General features: G+C 43.1%; 1 protein-coding gene across 5 annotated transcripts in view; it reads left to right on the top strand.

The window, feature by feature from the left end:
* TENM2 (teneurin transmembrane protein 2) overlaps nucleotides 1-25,707 on the top strand; it is a 1,066,718-nt gene that overhangs the window by 361,536 nt on the left and 679,475 nt on the right. The gene's annotated exons all lie outside the window — the stretch shown is intronic.

Genomic DNA, 25,707 nt, shown 5'->3' with positions numbered 1-25,707 from the left:
AAGGTCTGAGATTTTCAGTGTAGTTACTGATGACATCTACAGCAATGCTGGTAGGGGGTGGAGGGTTGAGGGGAATCTTCAGATTGCTGCTGTCCCCACTATCTCAAGGAAGAAGTGAGTCTGTATGGCTAGGAGAGGAAGCAGTAGAGAGACCTTTTGATCATAGATCCCTAGTTATTATTATAGAACAGGAAGGTCCCCATTAGACTGCTCCCTAAGGGCCATAGTCAAGGGCATGGAATGCCCTCCTTTAGGTCACAATATTCCATATAACATCCTAAAATGTGCAGTTGTCAATTAAGTTAATAGTGGACTATTGCTTCTGTGAAGATTCTCAGTCTGTGATATTTCTTCCGGTTTGCACTTTCCCACCCACCATTGAAGTACTTAGATTGCCTGAAAAACAAAATGCTCATTCTGCAGCTGAATCCACAGTTTGGAGTGCTAGAGAGACTACCACAGTGGTAATAGGCACAATCCCTGTTTTCACATAGCTTAGAGTCTAGTGGAGAAGACAGGCACTAAAATAATTTTCAGAGAGGAAGTTCCAGGCAGGAGGAGAGTGAAAGCAAAAGGTCTGTCATAGGAGAAACAGAAAAAAGCACAATGGGTAGGTTAGAGTGAGAGGAATGAAGAGTGAGAGTGGGAGGAGAGAGTGGATAAAGAGGAGAGCTGATTGTCTTCCTTAAAACTACTGGTAAGGGATTTCAGATGTCCCTCCTTCACCTCCTCACCAACAGCCTCTGTCCCTTTAGGTCCAGAGCACTGGAAGGAGCAAGAAAAATATCTAAATAGTTATTAATCAGCATTGTTCATCAGCAAAAACTTTCATTCCCTGTAGACTAGGGAAAGAAAGGAACATGGGAACTTGGCACTTGGACATTCTTTCTTGGAAGTGTGACTGTTTACTTGTGGAATCCTTGGCTCACCTCTACCCCAGCATGTTTAAGTGTTGCACCAATCCATCTGTAAACATGTACACCAAAGAGCCACCTTGTGGGAAAAGGGTTAGGCCAGAGTGATGCCATCACAGAAGATCTAAAATATTCCAGGAGACATTGGTAATCAGTCCAAACAAACCCCCTGATTTTAGTGAGAAGCAGCGTGGCTCAGTGGAAAGAGCACGGGCTTTGGAGTCAGGGCTCATGAGTTCGAATCCCAGCTCTGCCACTTGTCGGCTGTGTGACTGTGGGCAAGTCACTTAACTTCTCTGTGCCTCAGTTCCCTCATCTGTAAAATGGGGATTAAGACTGTGAGCCCCATGTGGGACAACCTGATTCCCCTATGTCTACCCCAGCGCTTAGAACAGTGCTCGGCACATAGTAAGCGCTTAACAAATACCAACATTATTATTATTATTATTATTAGTGAGCTACTGGCAACCCTGCTCTAACTCTCTGCTTTCCTAGGCCCTACTTGCTGTAGGTAATTTACAAGTGGGGTTGGCAAGGCAGTGCTGCCTGTCCATCACAGGTACCAGCAGAGTCCCCAGGCAGAGGGAGGGGATAGGTCCATTCCTCTAAGGTGTTGCAGAGGGGGATGTCATAGTTTAGTGAATCTGATGCAGATGTCAACAGTCAAAGATTCTACCCTGCTCCTCCCTCCTTAGGTATAGACAGGGTCGCATTCATGTGTGTGAGATGACAAGGCCATGGTTTAATTTGCTAACAATCTGTATATAATTTTCAGATAATTTGCACAAGAGTCATGGCTCTGCTGTGGACTGTGCATTTGGAGGCTGACAGGCTTTAACATTTTCTTCTTCTCTATGCTTCTTATTGCCCCTCAATTTCTTCTGCCCTGGATGTGAGGAACAGAGGTGTGGGAGACAAGACTGGGAGAAAGTGTGTATAAGGACCCTCATAACCCTGCAATCAGATCTATGCTCTTCAACATTAGTACAGACTCTCCCAAGCATAGTCCAGTGGTCTGTACACAGTAACTGCTCAATAAATATGATTGATATTTGGATGCCCCCTAAACATTCCTTTTATTAAGCCTAGAAAATCTCCTCTACTTCCAATTCTCACCCAAATCTGGTTACAGTGAAACACCTGGAGAAAGTGCTGCTGGGGATGCTCAGATTCCCCCCCACACACCCACACACTCTCACCTCCAGCACTGGGCCAGCTCCCCTTGCCTTTCTAGAGAAGCTCTTAGTACAGTGCTAAGTGCTTAGTACCATGCTCTGCACATAGAAGGGCTCAATAATTATGATTGAATGAATAGAGAACATACTGGTCTGTTTCCACTTCAGCTCTATTAAATGTGGGTGGGCACTCCTCCTGCATCCCAAACTCACACCTCCTGAACTCCAGCTGATTGGGACCATCTGGGAGCAGGAGATAGAAATTTCAACTCTTTTTAGCTAAAACAAGTTTTCTCAGAGCAGAGGCCATGGGAGCAGGGAATGCTCCCAGGCTCCCGAACATGGCTTTGTAAAGTCAGAACCAGCAGAAACCTGGAATCTTCAGATCACAGAGATTGGGAATAGGAATCTGGTTGTGTTTTCCAGCAAGGAAATCCGATTCAGATTTGGAGGGAGCCGAGGAGGAAGCCAGAGTCCTTAGTAGTTCTTTCTCTAGGTGTTTCATAATTACCAGATCAGGGGACATTTTAAGCTAGAGGATATTTTCAGTCCTGTAAAAAGATGAGTGGATGGGGGTGTTTAAGTTTGTACTAATAGATGTTTGAAAACGACTGTACGAGCAGTTTTTATATTGCCTTCTAGATGCTTCTACATCTTCAGAAGGAGACCCCTGGAGTAGCCTGAATCCCTAGCACTTTCAATGGCTCTCCTACACCTGAAGTCTCTGGGATAATCGTCAGGTTGTTCCCACTGAATTCCAACCCTGAACATCCAACTAACACAAAATACAGTCATGTTCGGCCCATCTTGGACACCTGCCCCAGGGAGAAGCAAGAGCAACTGCTTAGTTTTTGTATAGCCTGTTTAGTCTGTTTTTCCATTTATTTACTTCATAATTTCAGCAGTTGTACTTGTGTTTTTACACTTTTTTGTATTGTACATTCATTTTGTAAAGAGTAGATTCAAAAAAGATTAAATTCTCTCAACAAGAATGATTCCCAGCCAACTCATCCTATAATTCCAAAATTTTGTAGTTATCAATTTAAAATACATGTACATCTTTTACTTCCAAAAGTGGAAATCATGAGGCACTGGGTTTTAAAGCAAGTTGACTGCTGAGTATAAATTTATGGTGAGTATATCTATTCATTTCTAAGGAATCAGAATTTGTTTTTTAATTATGCTGTTTTTCCGATTTGGGTTAATTATGTACGTGCTTCTCTGTTGTACATTCCAGAAATTGCTTTCTACTGGGATTTGTTCTGAGGATTTATTTGGGCATAGTCTTTCTACATAAAAGACTAACGTGAAAACTTCCAATTTCTTGGTTACATACAGTTGAAAGGCTGTATTTTCTATAAAGACTTCTCCTAAATTCAAGTTTATGGGGAATTCTGAAAAAAACATCTGGTTAATACATTTTCCTTTGGGTATTCTTTCTGGGGATTTTGTTGTCTTATTCCAAACATGACTTTTTCACCTAGAATAGTTGTAGATTTTTAGGGAGCTAATGCCTTGTGTTTTCATTAATTATTTCATTTTATTTTCCTATAGTATTGAGACAGAGGAGGAGATTTTAAAGAGCTTAGTAGAGGCCTAAGGAAAATTGATTGAAACACCAAGTTCTGAATTCAAAACAGTAAACTGTTGGGTGTGTTTCTTTGTAGCATCTATTTATTTTTTTGCTTAGTTAGTTATTAGTTGCTTAGTTTAGTTTTTGCTTACTTAGTTCATAAAGTATCCATTATTCCTGCAGAAAAATAGCCTTTGTTGGCTTGTGTTTGCTCACTTGTAAATGTATTATATTCTCTTAATGCACCTTTGTCAGAACATTATTGTTATCTGTGGTATTTATTAATCACCTACTGAGTATGAAGCACCGATTAAGCTCTGGAAAAGTAGAACAGAAGTTGGACTCATGATCACTGTCCTCCAGGATTTTACAATCTAATAGGATGAGCAGATGGACAAAAAATATTGATAAATAGTGAAAGCAGGAGGAGAAAAATGATATAACAGAAAGTAGTACAAATATGTCAATAAGAAAATAGCTGAATAAGTAATTTAATATACAAATAAAATATGTATATTTACATAAATGCTGAGGATAGGAATAAAATTTACTTGAGCCGAGTGACTGACATGATTAGAGTGTTGAGAAATGATCAGGAAAAATTTCCTCTGCAGTTCAGACCTATATTAACAGTTTCATATCCCTACTTTCTTTGGACTGCTACAATCATTTAACCTGCTACATTTTTCTAGATTGGTGACATTTTAGGGAATTAAGAAAATCCTTGCATGTAAACTGTGGAGGTATCTTGAACTTGACAGAACTTGGCAAGTGTAGACCCAGGATTAGTGAGATATGATGCCAGTCCATGTGTAGACACAATCAATTTGGAAGAACAAATAATTAGCAAGTTCATATGTACCTTTTTATTCCTTATTATTGTCACCATACACCACAATATAATAATTTCCTTGCATGTTGCTGTGTCCCAGAGAAAAATTATAAAGCAAGTCAGCAACTAAACATGCAGACCTTGAATTAGAGCAGTTGAATATATAAATGGCTTCAAAAGTGGCTGTTTTTGATAAACACATTTTAAGTATCTTGAAATAACCTTTGCAACATATATAAAATACAAGAAACATATGTGGTGTTTTCATATGTGTATCAAAACCCCACAGAGTTATTTTTAACAAAGATTGTAGCTAATTCCTAAATAGTTTGAGAACCTGGATGCCATATGTGGCATATGTTACCCAATCACAAAAGTCTTGGTAATTTAAAGAATAATTGCTTGTAAGGGGGATTGTTTTTGTAGTTATCATCTCAGCTTATTAAATAACTGTCTGGTTATTTCATCCTGATTTAAAACTTTTATTTTGAAATGAATACACAACTAGACACTACTTCACCTGGGAAGGATTAATTAATATAATTTCATTCTAATTGTAAAAGCCTGATACTTGCAGGGATATATTTTAATCGTTGGCTGTTGTGAATTTAGAAGAAAGTATCGTTTGTTATGTGTGCTTTGGGATTTCTCTTTTCACACTTTTTTGGTAGTGTATTTGGCCTACCTATACTTTGTCCTTGATCTATATACCCACAGCTCACACCAGTTGTTTCACATGTTCAACTCTTTCCTCAAACTCTCTGTTCCCCTGCCCTTTCCCCCTCACCTCTAATCTCTTGCCCTTAATGACTTGGCCAGGTACTTCATTGATTAAACCTGAAACCACCAGGTGTGAGCTCCATAAAATCTTCCCTGCTACTCTCCATGCTTTCCCTCCTTCTTTGATGTCCCATCTTTCCCAGCAGTATCTCAAGAGATCTCCCACCTCCTCTCAAAATTTACCCCTTCTACTTGCTTCAGACCTCACACCTTGTCAAAACACTTGTCTCCTCTCTTCTTCCCTCCTTAATTGCGTCTTCAACTGTTCACATTCCAAGGCTTTCTCCACACTGCTTCCAAACATGCTTATGCTCCCTATCCTAAATAAACCCACCCTCATCCCCACAATTCCCTCCCCTTATCTCCACTTTTCCCTCCTACCCTTCCTGGGTGACCCATTCCAATCTGGATTCCACACACTTCACTTAAAAGAAATGACCCTCTCTAAGGTCACTATTCTTGCTGAATAACCTAATTCCTCTCTGCCTACTCAACTGCCTTTGACACTTTGGGCCATGTCATTCTCCATGAAACATTATCCAACTTTGACTTCAATGTCACTGTCCTCTCCTGGTTCTCCTCCTTTCTCTCTGGCATCTCCTTTTCAGTCTCTTTAATGGGCTCTTCCTCTGCCTCCGACCCTATGTCTTTGGGATGACTCAAGGTTCAATTCTGAGTCCCCTTCCATTCTCCATCTATACTCACTCCTTTGGGAGCTCATTCACTCTCAGAGCTTCAACTACCATCGCTTTGCAGATGATTCACAAACCTATCTCTCCAGTTTTGACCTCTCTCCTTTTCTGGAGTTTCACATTTCCCCCCGGCCTTCAGCATATCAGTACTTGGATATCCCACCTGCACCTCAAATTTAACATGTCCAAAGCAGAACTTCTCATCTTTCCACCCAAGCCTTGTCCTCCCTGCTGACTTCTCTATCATTGTAGACACTACCAACACCCTTCCTGTCTCACAAGCCTGTAATCTTGGCATTATCTTTGACTCATTTCTCTCATTCAACCCACACATTCAAAATCTGCCTTTTCCTCTCCATCCTTACTGCTTCCTTGCTGATTCAAGCACTTATCAGATCCCACCTTGACTAATGCATCAGGCTACCCACTGACCTACATGCTTCCTGTCTCTCCCCACTCCAGTACTTACTTCATTCTGCTGCCCAAATCATTTTTCCAAAAATATTATTCAGCTCACATCTCCCCACTCCTCGATAACCTCTAGTGGTTGGTTATCCACTTTCGCTTCAGGCAGAAAGCGCTCCTCAGTGGTCTTAAAACAATCAATTCACCTCCTGTCTTACTACTTCAATCCAGCCCACATGCTTCACTCCTCCAATGCCAACCTCATGTCACTGTTCGTCTATCTTATCTATCTCACTGCTGATATCTATTCCATGTCCTCCCTCTGGTCTCCCTCCCTCCCACTCTGTATGTGACAGATCACCACTCTCCCCACCTTCATATTGTCCTACTAAAATCATATTTCCAAGAAGACTTCCCCAACTAAGCCCTCATTTCCTCTATTCCCTCTGACTTCAATGTCCCCTCTTCACTTGTATCTATACCCCTTAAACACTTGATATTCACTCCATATTCAGCCCTACAGCACTTACGTAAATATCAATACTTTACTTTGAGGTTTGTTTCCCCCTCTAGACTTTAAGCTTGTGGTGGGAAGAAAACATATCTACCAACAACGTTGTATTCCACAAGTGTTTGTACAGTATTCTGCATGTAGTAATAAATACAATCAATTGATTGATTTGATTGGTAATCTATTAATCCATTCATTTAAAATGGAAATATATAGTTAACAGTTCATTGGGCCTCAGTAACTTATTGAATTTAATTAAGATGCAAGACTGGTATTCTTCCTACATTGTTTTTTCTACCTAGGTGATAGGTCATTAACCTCAAGGATAATGAAGGTCAAACTCTGTCTCAGTAAGAAACTCAAGATCTCCTTAGAGCACTTATGTAAATGTTTAAGTGTTAAATTCTTTTTACTCTCTTTCATATTCTAAGGTAAGATAATGTAGAAAATTATTTTTAATAGCAGACTAAATAAAAATTGATACGAGGAAAGCAAACATGTGAGAGAGCATGCAATGAAAATGAAGCATGCGCCTATAAGTTAGCGAGCTAATCTTTATAGTAGGCATATAACTGACTTATGAACAAGTGGATTTGGAACATTTGAAAATGCGTATCCTCTTTTATCCTCACTATCTATGATTTTGAATGCTTGCTTTGGCATATTACACAATATTGCATATTGTTACACTTACTATAAGAAATGCCAACTTTAATGGCCATTTCAGATATAGGTGCTCTCTTTGGGATAAAATAAACACAAATTTAAATTTGCTCTTAAAACACTGTTTTAGGGTTAGTTTGCCTTTAAGAGAGGGAGTGTTTAAGAGAAACAAGAAGTGTTTTGGCTTTTGAGCTCAGAGGCAGAAAAATTGAGGATGAGAGAGGTTCACATAATCCAATATATTTTATAAATATGTAAGTTACTTGTTCTTAAGTAAAATATGCCCTGGCTGGCCTGATTATAAAGTAAGATGTGCAATGGAAGTGAATTGATTTTGGGGGATAGATACTGAGGTCATGCTCCTTTATTTCCCCATTTCTATCTTATTGTGGATGAAATTGTAAAGTTTCCCTAATTCTCAGGGATTTGATCACTACTTGCATAGGTGAGAAAGCATTTCAAGCTCCAAGTCCACTTTTTTCTGAGATTTATTGTTGAGGTAACCAATAATATAGAATTTGGACTGGCAGTGATCCTATTTTCACTTAGGAAGATTGGCATAAATGGAACTTGAGATCAAAGTTCATTTCACCTGGGCCTCCACTAGCTGGAAACAAAAAAAACAACCCAACAGCTTCCTCTAAATAGTCACTACACTCTGCCTGAATAAATTGCTTATAGGAAAAAAATTTGATAGCCTTATTCTGACTACCTCGGGAGCTTTCTTTAGGAAACCAGGGTTTTTCTTTAAGATTCATATTGTTCTGTCATTTGGATTCTTATATAGACATCCTAAATATCCCTCTTATAGAAATCAGCTAGTTTAGTTACTGCTCACTTGGACCCTTATGCTTTAATTCCTTATGAACATCTAGTTACAGCAAGGAGCATATTGATAACTTGAATTTCAAAGATTGTGTCCATTTCAAAACTGCACAGAAGTAATGGATAATTCCTTTATTTTTAAAACTATTCCATAAAGTATCCAGTTGAAGGATTTAGAACTGGAAAGTTGCCTTAGGGATATATGTTATATTATGGCATTATACACAAGGGGGGATATACATACAGGGTGGCTTAGTGGAAAGATCAGGGGCTTGGGAATCAAAGGTTATGTCTTCTAATCCTGGCTCTGCCACTTGTCAGCTGTGCAACTTTGGGCAAGTCACTTAACTTCTCTGTGCCTCAGTTACCTCACCTGTAAAATGGGGATGAAGACTGTGAGTCCCACATGAGATAACCTGATTACCTTGTATTTCCCCCACTGCTGAGAACAGTGCTTGGAACATAGTAAGCACTTAATAAATACCATTATTATTATTATGTTATGTCATACATTCATTCATTCAATCATATTTATTGAGCACTTACTGTGTGCAGAGCACTGTACTAAGTGCTTGGAAAGTACTATTCGACAACAGATAGAGACAATCCCTACCCAACAGTGGGCTCACAGTCTAGAAGGGGAAGGCAGACAACAAAACAAAACAAGTAGACAGGCATCAATAGCATAAAAATAAATAGAATTATATAAATGTACACATCATTAATAAAATAAATAGAATAATAAATATGTAGAAGTATACACGTGCTGTGGGGTAGGGAGGGGGGTAGAGCAGAGGGAGGGAGTAGGGGGAATGGGGAGGGGAGGAAGGACAGAGGGAAAGGGAGGCTCAGTCTGGGAAGGCTTCCTGGAGGAGGTGAGCCCTAAGTAGGGCTTTGAAGAGGGGAAGAGTGCTGCTTTGGCGGATGTGAGGAGGGAGGACATTCCAGGCCAGAGGTAGAACATGAGCCGGGGGTCAGTGGTGGGACAAGCGAGAATGAGGCACAAAGAGGAGGTTAGCAGCAGAGTAGCTGAGTGTGTAGGCTGGGCTGTAGAAGAAGAGAAGGGAGGTGAGCCAGGAGGAGGCAAGGTGATGGAGAGCTTTGAAGCCAATAGTGAGGGAGTTTTTGCTTCATGTGAAGGTTGGTAGGAAACCACTGGAGATTTTTGAGGAGGGGGGTGACACGCCCAGAGCATTTTTGTAGAAAGAAAATCCAGGCAGCAGAGTGAAGTATAGACTGAAGCAGGGAGAGACAGGAGGATTGGAGATCAGAAAAGATGCTGATGCAGTATTCCAGTCAGAGTATGATGGGAGATTGAACCAACAAGGAAGCAGTTTGGATGGAGAGAAAAGGGCGGATTTTGGCGATGTTGTGAATGTGAGACCAGCAGGTTTTGGTGACAGATTGGATGTATGGGGTGAATAAGAGAGTGGTATCAAGGATGACACCAAGGTTGTGGGTTTGTGAGATGGGAAGGATGGTAGTGCCGTCCATAGTGAGAGGAAAGTCAGAGAGAGGACAGGGTTTGGAATGGAAGATAAGGAGCTCAGTCTTGGACATGTTGAGTTTTAGGTGGCAGGCGGACATCCAGGTGGAGATGTCCTGAAGGCAGGAGGAGATACGAGCCTTGGGGGAGGGAGAGAGAACAGGGGAGGAGATGTAGATTTGGGTGTCATCTGTGTAGAGATGATAGTTGAGACCATGGGAGCGAATGAGTTCACCAAGGGAGTGAGTATAGCTGGAGAACAGAAGAGGGCCAAGAACTGACCCTTGAGGAACCCCTACAGTTAGTGGATAGGAAGGGAAGGAGGAGCCCGCGAAGGAGACCGAGAATGAATGGCCAGCAAATCAGAGGAGAACCAGGAGAAGATAGAGTCCGTGAAGCCAAGGTTGTGTAACATGTTGAGGAGAAGGGGATGGTCGACAGTGTCAGAGGCAGCTGAATGATCTAGGATAGATAGGTTAGAGTAGTAGCCATTTAGGATAGAGTAGGAGCCATTGTATTTGGTAAGAAGGAGGTCATTGGTGACCTTTGAGAGGGCGGTTTTGGTAGAGGGGGTGGAAGCCAGATTGGAAGGGGTCCAGGAGAGAGTTGGAATTGAGGAATTCGAAGCAATGAGTGTAGACAACTCGCTCTAGGAGTTTGGAAAGATAGGGAGGTGAGGGACTTCAACTCTGTAGCCAATTTCTCCTTTGAGTTTTGAGTAGCAAGGGAATTGTCTCTGGGACCATTCCTGGTCTGTTACAGTTTGTATTAGCACCCCAAATAAGTTATTACTACAAAATAATGGCCGCTTTTACATTCTTTGGGTCATTCATATCTTTAGGGATCTGTTCTTGTATTTCTTATAACCTCAATTTGGCTATCAGAGAGCAATAGTATCCCATCTCTCCAAATCTAGGTGATCTGTGAGCATGAGAGAGAGAAAAGAAAAATGTAAGACAGCAGACATGTAACAGTGGATAATTTCAGCACAATGAGGGACAGACTTATAGGAAATACAGACATCTACTCATAGACACAAGTGACAGTGGATAATTTCAGCACAGTGAGTACCAGGCATATAGGAAACACAATTTACATTGTTTTCTCTACCCAGATGGTAGGTCATTCACCTCAGGGATAATGAAGGTCAAATTCTGTCTCAGTAAGGAACTCAAGATCTCTGTAGAGCACTTATGTAAATGCTCTACCATAATCTACTCTTGGACCTAGCCTAGACTCAAATTTCAATGAAATAATAGGGATAATATGGTATTTTCTAAGCATTGTACTAAATAGTGGGGTAGATACAATGTCAGTAGACAGAGCCCTTGTCCCACATGGGGAGATCAATTTATGGGTAACATTTTAATCAATCATTTATATTTATTGAGCACTTACAGTATGCAGAGAACTGTACTAAGCACTGGGGAGAGTACAGTAAGACAGAGTTGGTAGACATATTTCTTGCCCACAATGATCTTATAGTCTAGAGGAGGAGACAGACATTAATATAAATGAATAAATTACTAATATGTAAGTTCATGGGAGTGAGGGAGGGGTGAATAAACGGTGCAAATCCCAATTCAAGGACAGCACAGAAGGGACTGGGATAAGAGGGAATGAGGGCCCAGTTGGTGAAGGCCTCTTGGAGGAGATGTGCCTTCAGTAAGGATTTAAAGGTGGGAAGAATGATTGCCTGTCAGGTATGAATAAGGAGGGCATTCCAGGCCAGAAGTAGGACACGAGTGACAGGTTGGCAGTGAGATAGACGAAATGGAGGCTCAGTGAATAGATTGGCATTAGAACACTGAAGTATGCAGGCTGGGTTATAATGGGAAATCAGGGAGGTAAGGTAGGAGGGGGCAAGGTGACTGAATGCTTCAAAGCTTATGATAAGGAGTTTCTGTTTTATGTGGAGAATGTAGAATAATTTTAGAATATTTTCATAGATGAATGACAGGGACTTTATGGTCGTATGCCAAATTTAAAACTGATGATTTTACCATGTTGTGATCCATTTTCTTAGCAAAAAATTATCATCCTACACATCTCTGTGAGAATTGAAACCCCATTGAGTTGCGTAGGATGAGAAATTGGCCAGTTATGTATATTCTGGGTAAGTCCACAATTCTCACTACTGTGGATGGATAAGACAAGAGAATTGAAATATGGCTATGTAAGCATGTATGCAACACACACACACACACACATATATATATATTATATATTATTATTATCATTTTTAGTAAGTGCAATATTTAGTGTGGGCAGCTTTATGATAATGGTCACCCTCAGCCTCATAGCACTAATATAAATATCTATAAATTATTCATTTATAGTTGTGTATATGTCCCCCTCTAGATTGTAAACTCTTTGTGGTCAGGGAACATGTCTACCAACTCAGTTATATAGTACTTTCCCAAATGCTGTGTACACAGTAAGCACTAAATAAATACCATTGACTAATGATAGATATGTCTTCAAAATAGTCAGGTGTTAGTTTTCATTGTTAAATACAATGCATTCTATAAATTATAAAAATAAATATATTTAAATCAATGCATGGTATTAGTTCTATACAATTTTATAAATTATAGATAAATATATTCCAACAGCAAAAACATCAAACTAATCGACCAACAAAAAAACAGACATTGGATGTTGAAGCAAACATCTGAACACAGAACTGGCTATAGGGCCATACTAGACCCATTAGCACACTTGTGGTGGACAGGGAATGTGTGAACTTTCTGAAGTACTTGTTGTAATGTGCTGCACACAGTAAGCACTCAGTAAATACGACTGATGAATTGATAAACATTACTCAGGGACACAAAGCCATGGCACACTGACATGCAAATGAATTCTTAAACAGAGGTGATACTGGAGCAGCAGGAGGATGTGGAAGTCGAGGTTACCACCTCATGAATACTGTCGTCTCCGGGTTCTCCTCCCATCTTTCTGCCCACTTCTTGGTCTCTTTGGAGTCCTCCCCTGACTCCCAACCTCTAACTGTGAGAGTCCCTCAAGGTTCATTTCTGGGGCTTCTGCTCTTCTCCATCTACACCCACTCCCGTAGAGAACTCATTCAGTCCAGCAGCTTCAGCTACCAACACTACTTGGATGATTCCCACAACTACCTCTCTAACTATGACCTCTCTCATTCTCTGCAGTCTCACATCCATTCACTCCTGCATTGATTACAACTCTGCTTGGATGTTCCACTGACACTTCAAACTTAACATGTCCAAAACAGTATTCATTATCTTTCCAGCCAAACCTTGTCCTCCCTGACTCTTCTTTCACTATAGACACCACCACCATCTTCCCTGTCTCAGAAGCCGGTAACCTTGGCATTATCCTGGCTCATTTTTCCTTTTCAATCCATACATTCAATCTGTGATGAATTCCTGTTACTTCTAATTTCACAACATCACTAGGATCTGTCCTTTCCCCTCCCTCCAAACTGCTACCAAGCTGATCCGGCACTTATACATATCCTGCCTTGACTAATGCATCAGCCTCCTCATTGACTTCCTTTCATCCTTTCTCTGCCTCTCCGGTCCATACTTCCCTCTGCTGCCATGATCATTTTTCTCAAACATCTATAAGCCCACATCTCCCCTCTCCTCAAACACCACCTGAGGCATCCCTCCACCAAATGGAAACTCCTTACCATTGGCTATAAGACACTAAATCAGCTCTTTCTTCACTGATATCCTGTTGCACTCCAACCCCATATTCTGCTCATCTGACACCTACCTATTCTAAAACTTGACCTCATTTATCCTGGCTTTGACCTTTTGCTCATATTTTCTCTTGGACCTGGAACTTCCTTCCCTTTGTATCTGACAGTCAACCATTCTCCCCACCTTCAAAACCCTCATGTTTACCATTCAATAGTATTTATTGAGCACTTACTATGTGCAGAGCATGGTATTAAGCGTTTGGAGTGTATAATTTGGCAACAGATAGAGAAACTTCCTGCCCAATAATGTGCTCACAGTCTAAACGGGGGAAAGAGACAGCAAACCAAAACAGAACAAAACAAAACAAGCAATAAGCGCAGATATTGTGCTTAGTATTCATTCATTCATTCATTCAATAGTATTTATTGAGCGCTTACTATGTGCAGAGCACTGTACTAAGCGCTTGGGATGAACAAGTCGGCAACAGATAGAGACGGTCCCTGCCGTTTGACGGGCTTACAGTCTAATCGGGGGAGACGGACAGACGAGAACAATGGCACTAAACAGCATCAAGGGGAAGAACATCTCGTAAAAACAATGGCAACTAAATAGAATCAAGGCGATGTACAATTCATTAACAAAATAAATAGGGTAACGAAAATATATACAGTTGAGCGGACAAGTACAGTGCTGTGGGGATGGGAAGGGAGAGGTGGAGGAGCAGAGGGAAAAGGGGAAAATGAGGCTTTAGCTGCGGAGAGGTAAAGGGGGGATGGCAGAGGGAGTTGAGGGGGACGAGGAGCTCAGTCTGGGAACGCCTCTTGGAGGAGGTGACTTTTAAGTAGGGTTTTGAAGAGGGAAAGAGAATCGGTTTGGCGGAGGTGAGGAGGGAGGGCGTTCCAGGACCGCGGGAGGACGTGACCCAGGGGTCGACGGCGGGATAGGCGAGACCGAGGGACGGTGAGGAGGTGGGCGGCAGAGGAGCGGGGCGTGCGGGGTGGGCGGTAGAAAGAGAGAAGGGAGGAGAGGTAGGAAGGGGCAAGGTGACATAGAGCCTTGAAGCCTAGAGTGAGGAGTTTTTGTTTGGAGCGGAGGTCGATAGGCAACCACTGGAGTTGTTTAAGAAGGGGAGTGACATGCCCAGATCGTTTCTGCAGGAAGATGAGCCGGGCAGCGGAGTGAAGAATAGACCGGAGCGGGGCGAGAGAGGAGGAAGGGAGGTCAGAGAGAAGGCTGACACAGTAGTCTAGCCGGGATATAACGAGAGCCCGTAATAGTAAGGTAGCCGTTTGGGTGGAGAGGAAAGGGCGGATCTTGGCGATATTGTAGAGGTGAAGCCGGCAGGTCTTGGTAACGGATAGGATGTGTGGGGTGAACGAGAGGGACGAGTCAAGGATGACACCGAGATTGCGGGCCTGAGAGACGGGAAGGATGGTCGTGCCATCCACGGTAATAGAGAAGTCTGGGAGAGGACCGGGTTTGGGAGGGAAGATGAGGAGTTCAGTCTTGCTCATGTTGAGTTTTAGGTGGCGGGCTGACATCCAGGTGGAGACGTCCCGGAGGCAGGAGGAGATGCAAGCCTGAAGGGAGGGGGAGAGGACAGGGGCGGAGATGTAGATCTGCGTGTCATCTGCGTAGAGATGGTAGTCAAAGCCGTGAGAGCGGATGAGTTCACCGAGGGAGTGAGTGAGTGTAAATGAAGAACAGAAGAGGGCCAAGAACTGACCCTCTTACCCTAGTACTGTGTCTGCACACAGTAAGTACTCATAAATACAATTGATTAATCGATTGAAAAATCCCACATCCTTCCAAGAGGCCTCCCCTGACTAAGCCCTATCATTTCCCCTGCCAGGTCTCCTGGGTCGAGTAGACACTTGGCTATGAACCCATAAACACTTTGATAGTCATCCAAGCCACACAACATTTATGTAAATATTTTTCAACTCTACTATTTCCCCTACTTGTAATTTATTTTAATGTCTTTCTCCTCCAGTAGGGTGTAAGCTCTCTGTGGGCAGGAATTACATCTACCACCTCTGTTGTTTGTATTTTCTCAGGCACTTAGTACAGTGTTCTGCACAGAGCAAGCACTTGATAAATGCCATTGATTGATGGTATTCTCCCAGTGCCATCTTTGGCTGTCATTGCCGGAATGATGGAGAAAGAATAGCCATAGGAGTTTCAGCTCTGAGGTGAGGGAAGATAGCAGAAACAGCTTTGGAAGGATTTGTACTGTTCTCTTCCGAGCTAGTATTGTACTCTCCCAAGCTCTTAATAGAGTGCTTTGCACACAGTAAGTACTCAATAAAAACAAATGGATGGATGGATGGATGGATGGATGGATGGATGGATGGATGGATGGATGGATGGATGGATGAATGAATGAATGAATGAATGAATGAATGAATGAATGAATGGGCTTTCAAAAGAGGAGGAAGTATTTCCTGCTGCAGGGTCTTTGGTGCCTTCTCAAGAGCAAAAGTTAAGGGAGATAGGCTGGACGTTGTAGCTCTTGACTAGCGAGTCTTTGGCCCTGAGATAAAAATATGGGGGAGTAGTGGAGAGGAAAGCAGCACGCTTTTCCAGTGTGCAACTTTGGGTTTTTGCAGCAGTCACAATTGAGAGCCAGGGAGGCCATTTAGTCCTCAGTTTTATCACTGCAGCTTTGACCCTCCTACCACTCAGATGCTTTCCACACACCCACTCTGCCCCAGCCCTTCCAACCAATCGCACTGCCTGGCTCAATCTGAGCACTCCTTAGCAACCCAAAGGGTGACACTCACTCACTTTATATATTTAGATTTATGATAGGGTGATGATAGATACAAAGGCTTGATATTTCGGGTGTGATTCGTGTATGAGTTGCTCCTTGATGAGCCGCTCCAACATTGTAGCCACGTTTCACTGAATCTGTTAGGGTGATTATGTTAACTGCTGTTTGCCTAGCATTACTTCTTGTTAAATAGCCAAATTGTGCTGTCTTACAGCTGTATGTTCCCTGTTACATGTGTTGTTTTGAGGATCCTGTGAGTCAATCATGGTTGTGGTACATATGTTTTGATGTTTGCAACTAGAGTTTTGTGTGAGTCACAGATGTCAGTTCTGCCTCTTAGGACAAAGTATTCTAGCTGGGTTTGGGCCTTTATTAAGGCCTTGATGATGCAGGAGAGTCCTTCCACTCCAAGACATCCTCAGTCCACTGCTATTGCTGTTCAGATCTGTGGACTTCTCTTCATTTCTGTTGACTACTGTGATTATTCTGCTTCCTCAACTGGGTCTTCATTCCCAAATCTACCCGTAGTTAGAAAATCCTCTCCGATGACAGGGCACTATCCCCTGAAAAAATAGTAGTCATGGGGGAGGAATAGAGGAATAGGAGTAGGAGGATGAGGAAAAGAAGGAGAACTCCCTTCAGGCTCGCATCTCCTCCTGCCTCCAGGACGTCTCCACCTGGATGTCGGCCCGCCACCTAAAACTCAACATGAGCAAGACTGAGCTCCTCATCTTCCCTCCCAAACCCGGTCCTCTCCCAGACTTCTCTATCACCGTGGATGGCACGACCATCCTTCCCGTCTCTCAGGCCCGCAATCTCGGTGTCATCCTTGACTCGTCTCTCTCGTTCACCCCACGCATCCTATCCGTTACCAAGACCTGCCGGTTTCACCTCTACAATATCGCCAATATCCGCCCTTTCCTCTCCACCCAAACGGCTACCTTACTGCTACAGGCTCTCGTTATATCCCGGCTAGACTACTGTGTCAGCCTTCTCTCTGACCTCCCTTCCTCCTCTCTCGCCCCGCTCCAGTCTATTCTTCACTCCACTGCCCGGCTCATCTTCCCGCAGAAACAATCTGGGCATGTCACTCCCCTTCTTAAACAACTCCGCTCCAAACAAAAACTCCTCACTCTAGGCTTCAAGGCTCTCCATCACCTTGCCCCTTGCTACCTCTCCTCCCTTCTCTCTTTCTACCACCCACCCCGCACGCTCCGCTCCTCTGCCGCCCACCTCCTCACCGTCCCTCGGTCTCTCCTATCCCGCCGTCGACCCCCGGGCCACGTCCTCCCGCGGTCCTGGAACGCCCTCCCTCCTCACCTCCGCCAAACTGATTCTCTTCCCCTCTTCAAAACCCTACTTAAAACTCACCTCCTCCAAGAGGCCTTCCCAGACTGAGCTCCTCTTCTCCCTCTACTCCCTCTGCCACCCCCCCCTTTACCTCTCCGCAGCTAAACCCTCTTTTTCCCCTTTTCCCTTTGCTCCTCCACCTCTCCCTTCCCATCCCCACAGCACTGTACTCGTCCACTCAACTGTATATATTTCCATTACCCTATTCATTTTGTTAATGAATTGTACATCGCCTTGATTCTATTTAGTTGCCATTGTTTTTATGAGATGTTCTTCCCCTTGACTCTATTTATTGCCATTGTTCTCGTCTGTCCGTCTCCCCCGATTAGACTGTAAGCCCGTCAAACGGCAGGGACTGTCTCTATCTGTTGCCGACTTGTTCATCCCAAGCGCTTAGTACAGTGCTCTGCACATAGTAAGCACTCAATAAATACTATTGAATGAACTAGGTGAAATAGTAGGAGTATTTGTTGGCCTACCACCGAATACAATGCGCTGTACTTAGTATTTGGAATTTGCATGCAAATGGGAGTGACATATGTAGAAATACTTGTAAATTGAATATTCAAAATAGATTGTACAGTTGATTAAGCAGCGTGGCTCAGTGGAAAAGAGCACAGGCTTTGGAGTCAGAGGTCATGGGTTCAAACCCTGGCTCTGCCACTTGTCAGCTGTGTGACTTTGGGCAAGTCACTTCACTTCTCGGTGCCTCAGTTACCTCATCTGTAAAATGGGGATTAAGACTGTGAGCCCCACGTGGGACAACCTGATTCCCTTGTATCTACCCCAGCGCTTAGAACAGTGCTTGGCACATAGTAAGCACTTAACAAATACCAACATTATACACACATGCTGTCCTGTCTAGTGCTCTTGCTCTGGTCAGTCTAGTTGTATAAAAGCCAAATGTTTAATGTTGTTTCTACTGATCACATTTCCGCCAAAAGGCCTTCCCCATTTAAGTCCTCATTTCCCTAGCCCACTTTAATAATAATAATAATAATGTTGGTATTTGTTAAGCGCTTACTATGTGCAGAGCACTGTTCTAAGCGCTGGGGTAGATACAGGGTAATCCGGTCGTCCCACGTGAGGCTCACAGTTAATCCCCATTTTACAGATGAGGTAACTGAGGCACAGAGAAGTTAAGTGACTTGCCCACAGTCACACAGCTGACAAGTGGCAGATCCGGGAGTCAAACCCATGACCTCTGACTCCAAAGCCCAGGCTCTTTCCACTGAGCCACGCCGCTTCTCAAGAGAAAGACGTAGTCGTCAGGATTCGAACCTGCATGGGGGAACCCCAATGGATTTCTAGTCCATCGCCTTAACCACTCACTTTCCCTTCTGCATCGTCTATTCACTTGGATCGATGACCTTTGGACATTTGTTATTCACCCCAGTTCCACAGCACTTATGTACATATCTTTAGATTATATATTATGTATTCTAAACTACTTATGAATCATATGAATATCTGTCTCCCCTCTAGACTGTAAGCTCATTATGGGCAGAGAACATGTCTGCTAATTCCACCATATTGAAAAAGGGTGAAAATCCAAGCGCAAGGGCACCACAGAAGAGAGTGGCAGAAGAGGAAATGAGGGTTTAGTGAGGGAAGCCTCTTCAATATCTTCACCACTGCAAAAACATCTCAAGCAAACCTACTGCTGGATGTAGGCTATGCCTTTTATCTTTTAATTATAGATTTCTGAACATTGCTTATCCCAAATGGAAAAACACCAGAAAAAGTTCACAATTCTATTTTTAATTGTCACAGTGGGCAGGTGCAGATTAATGCCACAGTCAGGGCAGGGAACTTTCAAATGTCTGGCAGAACAGTTGTAGGGAAGGGAGCAAGGACTACAAATCTTATGGTGACAAGGAGGTAGTTTTGCCTGCATTTTCCAGAAGTCATTGGGTCATTCTGGAAGGAGATTGGTTCCTCTGAAAATAGCAGATTTCTCTTCAGAGAGAACTGGGAGGACACTAAGTTTTGCTTTGTGGTGTGCCAGACTGTTCTCTGAAACTGAGCCAGAAGAGATTCCATGTGGTAAAGTGTGCGGCTCTGCTTAAGCCATACCTGAGATAAGAGGAGTAATTGTTTTAGGTTAAACTCTGTCTCCAGACATCTCTTCAGCAAAGCTATTAGGCAAGCTGTATGACTCAAGCACATGGTACCCGAGTTCAGTTACTCTTATCATCAGCTTTGTCCTTGAAGTTTTGAACCTTAAAACCATGACTTTGGTATTTTCTGTCATGATCCTTTACAATTTGTGGTATTAACTAAATCTTGACTTTGGTTATTGCCTTGTTTGGGAATCTGATTCAACCACTGACAGTGTAATCTCCTAGTGGGCAAGGAACATGTCTACCAACTCCAGTGAACTGTATTTTTCCAAGCACTTAGTACAATGATCTGCCCATAGTAAGCACTCAATAAATAGCATTGATTGATTGATAGATTGGTTTCTGAGTCCCCCACAGAATTCTCAACTGGGTCCAAGCTGGAGTGTTTAATTAGATAATTATGCTAAATCAAATCTCCTGAGGCAAAATCCTCTGAGTCTAATATGAACATATGTCTAGGAGGTATTCAGTGTGATGCTCACACCCATGGATACAATCTCACCTTCAGCTGCAACATCTTCAAATTGAAGAACACTTATGTTCAATATAATAATCTAAGTCCCATCTCATCCCCTTCCACCTTGGCCACATTTTATAATTATCTTCAGGCCCCAAATCATTTAGATACGTTTGGATTTTAAAGTTTATGAAGTGATCAGGTTGTGACTGTCTAAAAATGATTTTTCAATACCTCACTGATGATCACTTCCCTCTTAGTAATTATTATTAGTCAGAAAGCATTTGTTTCTAAAAGTTTCGGCAATCGTTGCTCATATGTAACAAAATTAGTTTTTTTTTCATTCTCTTTCCAGTTTAAAAGATAAACAGCATATGCCTCTGATTTTGTGCAAAGCCAAAAAAAGCTTCACTTACTGAGTAGTATGGTAAGCAAATCAGCACTAGGTATTATGAAAACATCAGTTACATCAATTTTATAGGACTGATTGGAACCCATATGGCATGTAAATTTTCGTGCTTGGACATCTGATACAACTTATCATTAACCATTAATATATAAAGAATGTGTTTGGGAGAGGATGGGGCCGGGAGGGGAAAGTGAGGGGTCTATGGTTTTGCTTTTGGGCATTAACTCGAATGACACAAGAAAATTATGGTTTGCACACCATAGTGTTTTTCATTAGAAGTTTAGAGCACCTCAGATATTGATTCCCCATATCCCCTTATTCTTAGTGCATGTGAATGAATTCTTTTTGAGTTAGGTTCTTCCTATTTGTCTCTTTAAGACTACGTTCAATGTTTTAGGATCATATTCGAGAGGCTGGTCAGACTTCTGTGCTCGAAGCTGCTTCATTAAAATTCTGTTCTACACATCATCTGACTCACACTTTATAATCTATCAGAACACCTGTTTTCTTTACAATGGCCACAAGGCAGCTCAAAACACTGTGGTATTTAGCATTTAATAATGAGCACAAGATATGTATTTTTGACACTTCAGATTTTCTTTGGAAAAGTGCATGGAAAAAAGTCAAGTTTGAATGAATTATCTAAACTTTTTGCATTTTCACAATGTGTATTTTTACTGACTTAAAATTTTGTATCAGAAATTCTGTGCTGTCTGTTAGTGGACATTGATTTAGTTAACTGGGAAGGTACTCTTAGGAAGTCACTTGAATATCCATTGTGCAACTAATATATAAGATAATTTTAACAAAGAATTGTACATTGTTCCTTTCGATATTTACATATGAGACTCACGGACATTTTGTGGTAACACTCTATCACAGGAAGCTGGGATGTTTAATGACACTTAATATCGAGTTCTTTTTATAGTTTTGTTACTTAAGACAGGAATGAATTCTGAAAACACTTTTTGTCACAGGCTTTTAGAATTGCAATTGTTAAATGATCCTCTATCTAATTTTATCTATTTGAAATACTTAGAGTGTGCAACATGGGGAGAAAGAATGATCTCAAAAGGCTGTAAGTCTGTCACTATATTATGTAAATGAAGAAACATCTTCTAGTGGATATGAAATGCTATAGCTTTAATGTGCTAATAGAGGACATACAGCAAGTTGATTATTGTAATCCTACAGCGTTATCTCATCAACAGTGGATTAAGAGAGCTCTTTCTGCTGAGGGGTCTGAATAAACATTTTCATTTACTCCCTGCTGTGTCATTGACAAATAGCGGGTTTATCTGGGAACGTTAAAAAGCATATACTGTAAACAAACCTATAGCTGCCCTCTTAACTTCCTGTGCCTTTGCCATGAAGAGTCTGATAGTGTCCATTTTAGAGGTTATTCGATTTCCCTGGTTTCTTTGGATCTGCCTACCTATGCTCTCTAAACACATAGCTTCCTTTGAAACCAACTATATGTGTAGTAACAATATTGATAATAATAATAATGATGACATTCGTTAAGCGCTTACTATGTGCCAAGCACTGTTCTAAGCTCTGGGGTAGATACAAGGTAATCAGGTTGTCCCACATGCGCTCACAGTCTTCATTCCCATTTTACAGACGAGATAACTGAGGCACAAAGAAGTTAAGTGACTTGCCCAAAGTCACATAGTTGACAAGTGGAGGAGCCGGGATTGGAACCCACAACCTCTGACTCCCAAGCCCGGGCTCCTTCCACTGAACCACAGAGAGCATAGGTAGGCAGAGCAAAATCTTTGTGTCAGTGATTATGGATTCTCTTTGCAGATCTGGCAGTGGTACCTTTGTAGAAAGTTTAAAGATGTAGTAGCTGTGCAAGGAAGATGACTTTTCCGTATTTCTCTGTCTGAATTGGAGATCTTCCATCTAAGACATTCCACTGTGGCTAGTGGATGATAGCTGATGAGTTGTCTCTCCAGTATATTTGTGGAAAGTACCATCAGGTAGCCTCTTCACTCTTGTCTTTTTATACTTCTGCAAAAATATTTCTTCAGGGAAATGGTAGTTCCTAGGAAACTGTAGGTTTGTAGCATGGTTTTATTATGAGCAGTCTATTTCATTCCACTTGAACTGAAAAACACACAATTAGGGCACAGGTGACCAGGTTCTGACTCTTGAACCATTTACAACTTCTTTATAGCAAAAATATGTGATTCCAATACTCTTCTCAGTAAATAGACATAGCAAGCAGCAGCGTTCGTTCACTTTTTGATAGGTTCTAGTCGGATTGTGTACAAGAGGCTCCCCCTTGACCTTTCATTCATTCAATAGTATTTATTGAGCGCTTACTATGTGCAGAGCACTGTACTAAGTGCTTGGAATGAACAAGTCGGCAACAGATAGAGCCAGTCCATGCCGTTTGACGGGCTTACAATCTAATCGGGGGAGACAGACAGACAAGAACAATGGCAATAAATAGAGTCGAGGAGAAGAACATCTCGTAAAAACAATGGCAACTAAATAGAATCGAGGCGATGTACATTTCATTAACAAAATAAATAGGGTAATGAAAATATATACAGTTGAGCAGATGAGTACAGTGCTGAGGGGATGGGAAGGGAGAGGGGGAGGAGCAGAGGGAAATGGGGGGAAAAGAGGGTTAAGCTGTGGAGAGGTGAAGGGGGATGGTAGAGGGAGTAGAGGGAGAAGGGGAGCTCAGTCTGGGAAGGCCTCTTGGAGGAGGTGAATTTTAAGTAGAGTTTTGAAGGGGGGAAGAGAATTAGTTTGGTGGAGGTAAGGAGGGAGGGCGTTCTGGGACTGCGGGATGACGTGGCCCAGGAGTCGGCGGGATAGGCGAGACTGAGGGACGGTGAGGAGGTGGGCGGCAGAGGAGCGGAGCGTGCGGGGTGGGCAGTAGAAAGAGAGAAGGGAGGTGAGGTAGGAAGGGGCAAAGTGACATAGAGCCTTGAAGCCTAGAGTGAGGAGTTTTTGTTTGGAGCAGAGGTCGATAGGCAACCACTGGAGGTGTTTAAGAAGGGGAGTGACATGCCCAGATCGTTTCTGCAGGAAGATGAGCCGGGCAGCGGAGTGAAGAAGAGACTGGAGCGGGGCGAGAGAGGAGGAAGGGAGATCAGAGAGAAGGCTGACACAGTAGTCTAGCCGGGATATAACGAGAGCCCGTAATAGTAAGGTAGCCGTTTGGGTGGAGAGGAAAGGGCGGATCTTGGCGATATTGTAAAGGTGAAACCGGCAGGTCTTGGTAACGGATAGGATGTGTGGGGTGAACGAGAGAGACGAGTCAAGGATGACACCGAGATTGCGGGCCCAAGAGACGGGAAGGATGGTCGTGCCATCCATGGTGATAGAGAAGTCTGGGAGAGGACCGGGTTTGGGAGGGAAGATGAGGAGCTCAGTCTTGCTCATGTTGAGTTTTAGGTGGCGGGCCAACATCCAGGTGGAGACGTCCCAGAGGCAGGAGGAGATGCGAGCCTGAAGGGAGGGGGAGAGGACAGGGGCGGAGATGTAGATCTGCGTGTCATCTGCGTAGAGATGGTAGTCAAAGCCGTGAGAGCGAATGAGTTCACCGAGGGAGTGAGTGTAAATGGAGAACAGAAGAGGGCCAAGAACTGACCCTTGAGGAACTCCAACAGTTAAAGGATGGGAGGGGGAGGAGGCTCCAGCAAAGGAGACCGAGAATGACCGGCCAGAGAGATGAGAGGAGAACCAGGAGAGGACGGAGTCCATGAAGCCAAGGTGAGATAAGGTATGGAGGAGGAGGGGATGGTCGACAGTGTCAAAGGCAGCCGAGAGGTCAAGGAGGGTTAGAATGGAGTAGGAGCCATTGGATTTGGCGAGAAGGAGGTCATGGGTGACCTTAGAGAGAGCAGTCTCGGTAGAGTGGAGTAGAGTGGAGTAGAGTGGAGTAGAGTGGAGTGGAGTAGAGTGGAGGGGACGGAAGCCAGATTGGAGGGGGTCCAGGAGAGAATGGGAGTTAAGGAATTGTACGATTCAGCGATTGTAGACGACTCGTTCTAGGATTTTGGAAAGGAAGGGTAGTAGGGAGATAGGGCGATAACTGGAGGGGGAAGTGGGGTCAAGAGCGGGTTTTTTTTAGGATGGGGGAGATGTGGGCATGTTTGAAGGCAGAGGGGAAGGAGCCATTGGAGATTGAGTGGTTAAAAATAGAAGTTAAGGAAGGGAGGAGGGCAGGGGCGATGGTTTTAAGAAGGTGAGAGGGAATGGAGTCCGAGGCGCAGGTGGAGGGGGTGGCACTTGCGAGGAGGGAGGAGATCTCCTCTGAGGATACTGCAGGGAAGGATGAAAAAGTAGGGGAGAGGGTTGGTGCGGGGGAGGGGAGAGGCGGAGGGGTGACTTTGAGGACCTCAGACCTGATTATGTTGATTTTTGTGATGAAAGAGGTGGCCAGATCATTGGGGGTGAGAGATGGGGGAGGGGGAGCAACAGGGGGCCTAAGGAGAGAGTTAAAGGTCCAGAACAATTGGTGGGGGTGACGGGCATGGGTGTCGATGAGGGAGCAGAAGAAGTTTTGCCTGGCGGAGGAGAGAGCAGAGTTAAGGCAGGAAAGGATTAATCTGACCTGGTTCACCTTCCTTCCTCAGTTAGATACAACCACTGTCCTACGATCCCACTGTTGTAAAATACATGTGGTGGAGTGATAGAGGAAGTGTGGCTTAGTGGAAACAGCACGGGCTTGGGAGTCAGAGGACATGGGTTCTAATCCCAGCTCCTCCATTTGTTTGCTGTGACCTTGGGCAAGACACTTAACTTCTCTGTGCCTCAGTTACCTCATCTGTAGAATGGGGATTAAGACCGTCAGCCCACGTGGGACAACTTGATTACCTTGTAACTACTCCATCTTAGAACAGTGCTTGGCAGAAAGTGTTTAACAAATACCATTATTATTATTATTATAGAGGGAAAGAAAAAAAGAGAATGAATTGAGAGGGCTATTTGCAAGTACCTGGTGGATGTTAGGAAGGGAGAGCCAATCATCTTCCACCACCTCAATCAGCTCGGTATTGTAGTTCTCACACTAGTGAAAAGGACC

The sequence above is a fragment of the Ornithorhynchus anatinus genome, chromosome X1 (genome assembly GCF_004115215.2).
Source record: "Ornithorhynchus anatinus isolate Pmale09 chromosome X1, mOrnAna1.pri.v4, whole genome shotgun sequence".
Taxonomy (NCBI): domain Eukaryota; kingdom Metazoa; phylum Chordata; class Mammalia; order Monotremata; family Ornithorhynchidae; genus Ornithorhynchus; species Ornithorhynchus anatinus.
Note: the sequence above shows the minus strand (reverse complement) of the source record. Positions and strands in the feature narration are given on the sequence as shown.